The 6,297-nt window shown below is 43.8% G+C and overlaps 1 non-coding gene across 1 annotated transcript; it reads left to right on the forward strand.

Moving 5' to 3' along the window:
• The first annotated feature begins 5,121 nt into the window (after nt 1-5,121).
• Nucleotides 5,122-5,271, forward strand: LOC136148793 (small nucleolar RNA SNORA62/SNORA6 family). The gene has a single exon (XR_010659564.1). It is a non-coding gene; the product is annotated as a small nucleolar RNA SNORA62/SNORA6 family (small nucleolar RNA).
• Nucleotides 5,272-6,297: the final 1,026 nt, after the last annotated feature.

Below are 6,297 nucleotides of genomic sequence, written 5' to 3' on the forward strand. Positions count from 1 at the left end.
CCCTATAGCAGGACTGGTCTAGACAAATGCACCTTTAAACCTTGTGATCCTGTGGTCTGTTGTGAGACCTTGAGTTCCTGGTTGGAACCTGGGGCACTAGCCCTCGGTATTCCCGGGTTCCCAAGCCTCACAGATCAACCACAGAAGAGAAGGTATAACAGATCTGGGTCCACTGCTATCTTCCAGGCTTGGTGTGATGGGGAGACCTTATTTTAATCCCAGGGCTTTTCATATAGGAAACAGAATCTCTTCCAACTTGATTCTGGGTAAAGTATTTATTACAACTTGAATATCCTGAGTATCACGCAGTCCATGAAGACAAGTGTACAGCGGACTGCGCATCACAAAAGAGAACATTCCAACAATCAAGGCTGTAACAACATAACGATTCTGTTTTGAAAGAGGGACAAAATTCCTTGGGGAGACTGGGCAAAGCAGTACCCTCAGAAGACATGTCTGGGAAAAAAATATTTTTCGAACATCCACCCCTGACCCTCATCTAAATTTTTTCCAACCAAAAAATGTTCTGTGTGTCTGCCTGAACAACCAGATTTTCAGTTACTCCATCAGGGGCAGGGAAGTGGAGACCTCGGAGGCATCTTGCAGAGGCACCCAATTTCTACAAGTCTCAATGAAAACCCACAGGGCACTAGGGAAGTGCCAGCCTGCCGAAGTCTCTCCCGCTGTCTTCCCATCCCTCTCCCCTCACAATTCTTTTGACTCATAATATTATACAGATATGGCCACATCACTTTCCATTCACTTTTGTCTCTTCTCCTGATACAAAGAGGAAGAAAAGAACAATCACCAAGAACCCACAGCCCCTATATTTTCTGTGTGTCATCTCCATTTGTCCCACAACAACGTATAAAGAGGTACATTGATTCTCATCTTACAGATGAAGACCCCAAAATTCTGACACATTAAGTGACTTATCCAATATCACATACCTCAGAAGTAGCAGAGCACAGAGGCCAGCTTGAATCTATCAGAGGCTAAGGTCTGAGTTCTTGCACTAAAATACATAGCCTGCCTGTACCTCGGAGGAGAAGTTTGGGTGGAAATTGTCAAAGAAACCATTCTCATTCATTTATTCCCATTTGGAGAGCTGAGTTGAAGTACCTGAGCTTGGACCCCATAGACAGAGTCTTCTGCAAGCTTTTTCAGCCAAACATACCCCCATTTCTATGGCTCTTACAAATCTCAAGCTCTGGCATGGCACAAACCTCATGCAACTATGATGGCATCTTTATTTCTGTGCCTCACTTTTTTTTAAGCGCTTGCTCTTGTTCAGTCGCTCAGTCGTGTCCCAGTCTTTACAACCCCATGAACAGTAGCCCACCAGGCTCCTGTATCCATGGGATTCTCCAGGCAAGAATACTGGCGTGGGTTGCCATGCCTCTTCCAGGGGCTCTTCCCCACGCTGGGATGGAACCCGCGTCTGCCACATTGGCAGGCGTGTTCTTTACCTCTGAGCCACCAGGGAAGCCCTTTTAGCGCTTACTTGTCTTGAAAATCTTCTCCTGTTCCTGGATAGCTTGACTACTCTGTGATGCGTAGTTCTAATAAAAAGCCAACGTCTGTAGCAGGCAGTAAAAGCAAATATTTGAGAAGAATAATTGGTTAAGAATGTAGTCGCTGCTCTCCGCCCAGTCTCCGCAGGCTCCATCATTTTCGGGCCTTGCGGCCAGAAGGGAAAAAAAAAAAAAGGAAAAAATATTTTTAAAAGCCTGAAAATCCTTTAAAATCAACAACGTGGGGCTGTGAGGGGGAGCGGGGGTGTGACGGAGCATCCTCCTCCGAGAATCCATGAGGACGTCACTATGGCATGCTTCCCACATGATCTGCACACCTGGGTCCACGTGCCTCTGCTGGCCGTCCTCACCCGCAGCAGCACGTGCCTGAGCACTAGGCGTCTGCGCACCACGTGTACACCCTCACGAATCTGCCCACCACGTGTCCCACAGTAGGCATGCACACACCACGTGTCCACCCACCAGGCATCTGAGCTGTCCCCCACAAGGGAAGGGAGTGGGCTGCAAATCACTAGTGGGGCATGGTGTCAGGAAGCATTTAACAAAAGGCTTCCTGTGTGCTGTTTTGGATCTGTCAGGAACCCTCTGGCCCTTATTAATTCCTGAATATTCAGGAATTAAGAGGAGAGGCACGCCTTTCCCGGGGGTTGAGGAATCCAGGCATTTCTCATTATGGTGATAAGTATCCTCTTCCTTTTTATGAGCCATACGGTAAAAGGTGATTGTTTGCAACTCTCTCTTTGATAGGGATCGTCTTCTGTTTGTAAGTCTGGAATTTTAATCTTTATCTTTGCTGAGAATAACCACCTTGTAAGACAGTATATGTGCCCATGCCATGTTGATTAAAACACCTTTGCTCCATCAGAGCTTTGGTGCCCGTGTCTTTCTTTCTTTTTTTCTTTCTATTCTTCCTGTCTTTCTATATATACATCTGGCTAATTCCTTGGAGCACAGAGGCCCGCTGAGCTCACTTTCTTGCCCGGGCTTCTAAGACCCACGCGAGACGGCGCCCGGTGCCTACGTGCAGCAGCGCGAGCCCTAAGAACAGGACCCTATTGGCTTTCCGCGTAAACCAGGGGATATCAGCCTCTTTCTCTCTCTTACTCTCTGGACCACCAGGTTCCAGTCCATTAAAAGACCAGCAAGCGCTATCAGTCTCTTTCTCTCTCTCTCTTTTTTTTTTCTCTCTCTTACTTTCTTATCATCAACTCCGGACCACCAGGTTCCGGTCCATTAAAGGACCAACAGCATGGGACCGTCCCTGGTTCTGGAGAACATTTGTTTCCTTGATCTGAGTGGTGGTTACACAGTGTTTGCTGTATATTCAGTCACTAAGTCTGTGATGTGTTTTTCTTTATGTATAGTAAATTTCATCTTTTATCAATATTTTATGTTAAAAGTTTAAGAATAAGAGCCAGCCAGAGGACAGAGGATTTTTAGGATGGTGTGAGGTTTCTGTATGATACTACAAGAGGGAAGAAATGTTACACATTTGTCAAAACTGACAACATACATCCCACAGGTGAACCTTAGCATAAAGTACAGATTTTGAGTGATAATATACGTCACCGTGGGGGGTCATCGTTTGAAACAAACATACCACTCTGGTAGGGGGGTTGACAGGAGGAAGCTGTCTGAACTTTCCACTCAATTTAGCTGTGAACCTAAAACTGTTCTAAAAAAGGTGGAGTCTGTAGATTTACAGACATATAGAACAGATTGTGATTGCCAAGAGGGAGGGAAGAGATGCATTGGGAGTTTGGGATTAGCAGATGCAAACTATTACCTATAGGATGGATAATAAACAAGGTCCTACTGTACAGAATGGGGAGCTATATACAATATCCTATAATAAACAATAATGGAAAAGAAAAGTATAATTTTAAAAGCTTAATAATTTTTAAAATATAGTTATAATAATGTAATAATAATAAAATTTAAAAATAAAAACCATGAGAGAAAATAAATTTGCCCATGCAGAGAAATAAACAGTGAAGTCACTGCATTCAGGAACTGTGTGATTAGTAAAATGAGACAGGTGAAAAGGAAGCATAATTCAGTTTGACTGGGTAATTCATTAAGGTTCAATAGGATGTGCAGTGGACATATTCTTTTCAAAGGTAAAGACAATAGTAAGGTGAGCAGGAGAATTCTAGAAAACTAAGATAAAGGAAGAAAGCACCAGTACAGCAAAACTAAATGGAAGAGAATGAAGCCGTTTCTGTTTCCCTGGCAGCTTTGATCAACAAGACTTCAAGCAGAAGGTGTGAACACTTAACTCACTTAGGAGAAACTCCTTCCGCATGGCTGGAATGGTGATTTAATAGGACATCTGTGGATGGAAAGGAAAGGGTCTGTCCTGAACATATGCTGATCCCCAGACACATATTAGATCTGTTTTTTTTTTTTTTTTCCAGAACTGTGTGTAGGAGGGACTCAGAAGTATTTAGAAAATCTTAGGTTCATACTTCCTATCTTCCCTAAAGCACAATTGAACAATTTAAAATATATGAAGGACAGAGTTCTGAACTGAGTATCAAGACAGCTGAATATTTGATGCCAACACAGCCCCCAGCTTGCTTCCTTCCTTTGTGCAAGTCCATTCACAAATCTGAGCCTTGTTTTCCCCATCTCTGAAAGAATGAGGTGTCTATGCTTTGTCTATGTCTAAGCTATGGTCTACACTATGTCTATGATAGCAGATGGTTAGCATATGGCCTGGGCTCTATGGGCCAGAATCACATGCCCACTGAAGGGTCTCTTGGGAGCCTTTCCTGGGACCTTGCAAGGGACTCCTCAGCCCTGAACTAGCACTGACCTCGGTACTTCTAGTCCACTAGCCCACAATCTCTCTCCCATCCCCATTCCAACCTACAGCCATGTTCTCAACCATACCCATTGTTGTAAACCAGAATAAAACTTTCCCAGTGATGTCTTGCATTCACTAAGAAGTCTCTTGGAGAGGGTCCACAGAAGAGAAAGAAACACAGCCATAGTGGTAGAATTTAATAAAGAATAAGGGAGAGGAGAAGAAGTAAAGAGCACAATGCATTTTGTAAGCTATAGCTCATTTCATCCTCAAAAAAAAAACCTCTTACAGTGCACTTTTAGAGAAAAGGAAGATTATCTGAAAAAAAAAAACACTGATTCAAAAAGGCATATGCACTCCAGTGTTCCCAGCAGCACTCTAGAGGCAACCTAAGGGTCCCTCAGCGGAACATACCTGTGTGCTCAGTGATGTCCGACTCTCTGCGACCCACCTGGACTGTAGCCCACCAGGCTCCTCTGTCCATGGAATTTCTCCAGGCAAGAACACTAGAGTGAATTGCCATTTCCTACTCCAGGGGATCTTCCCAACCCAGAGATTGAGCCTGTGTCTCCTGCATCTCCTGCATTGCAGGCAAATTCTTTACTGCTGAGCCACCAGCAAAGCCCCATCAACAAAAAAAAAACGTTATGGTATGAATAAATATGAATATATACACATGCAATGAAATACTATTCAGCCATTAAAAAATAAAATTTTGCTATTTACAGCAACATGGACTTGGAGGGTGTTATACTAACTGAAATAAGACAGAGAAAGACTGCTCATTGTTAGAGCTTGGAGTTGAGGCTTCTGGCCGAGGGACTCACAAGTGTAGGTAGTGTGGTACACGAGGGGCAAGTGTTTTGCTAACACCACGAGGGTCTCTGGCCCAGTGAGTGGGGTTGGATAGTAATACTTGCTACAAAACTATGATTTTAAGGAATGAGAGCTTATTTAAGGAGAGATTAAAGCATTTAAAAAATAGCTTTTATTCTCTTCAATATTCCTAACTCTTCAGGCAGTACTTGACTTTTCTCTTTTCTCAGTTGATGTATCCTGCTCTGAGATCCTTAAAAGGGAGCACACTCAGTGGGTCTGATGTGGTGGATGCTCGCCCGGGAAGTTCTGCGCATGCGTGGCACCATCTCCCGAGAACACCCATGGGAGGTCATGCCGGATCTCTACTTCTACAGAGATCCTGAAGAGATTGAAAAAGAAGAGCAGGCAGCAGCTGAGAAGGCTGTGACCCAGGAGGAGTTTCAGGGAGAATGGACTGCTGCAGCTCCAGAGCTCCCTGCTCCTCAGGCCGAGGTGGCAGACTGGTCCGAGGGCGTGCGGGTGCCTCCCGCGCCTATTCAGCAGTTCCCCACTGGGGAGGGATGCTCAGCCTTCCGCTGGAGACTGGTCTGCAGCTCCCGCCGCTCAGGCCACTGAGTGGGTAGGAACCACCACGGAGCGGTCGTAAGCTGTTCTTCCACACACTTCCACCAAAATGGAAAATAAACTGTTTCTTAAAAAAAGAGAGAGAGAGAGAAAGACAAATATGGCATGATATCACTTATATGTGGAATCTTTATAAAGAGATACAACACACTCGTGAATATAACAAAATAAAGCAGATTCACAGATAGAATGTATATAGTGGTTACCAGTGGGGAGAGGGAAGAGCAGAGGGGCAATATAGCGGCAGAGAATTAAAAGGTGCAAACAGGTATAAAATCAGGTACAAGACTATGGTGTACAATACAGCAAATCTAGCCAATTTTTTTTCCAATATTTTATAATAACTAGAAATGGACCTTTAAAATTTGTGAATCGCTATAGTGTATGCCTGTAACTTTCATAATATTGTACGGCAACTCTACCTCAATTTTTTTTAATCTTACAAATAAAAAAGAGGGAAATAAAAAAAAGAGGGAAAGAAAGAAAGAGAAAAAGAAAAAACAAAGAAAA

This window comes from Muntiacus reevesi, chromosome 17, assembly GCF_963930625.1.
Source record: "Muntiacus reevesi chromosome 17, mMunRee1.1, whole genome shotgun sequence".
Classification (NCBI taxonomy): Eukaryota; Metazoa; Chordata; class Mammalia; order Artiodactyla; family Cervidae; genus Muntiacus; species Muntiacus reevesi.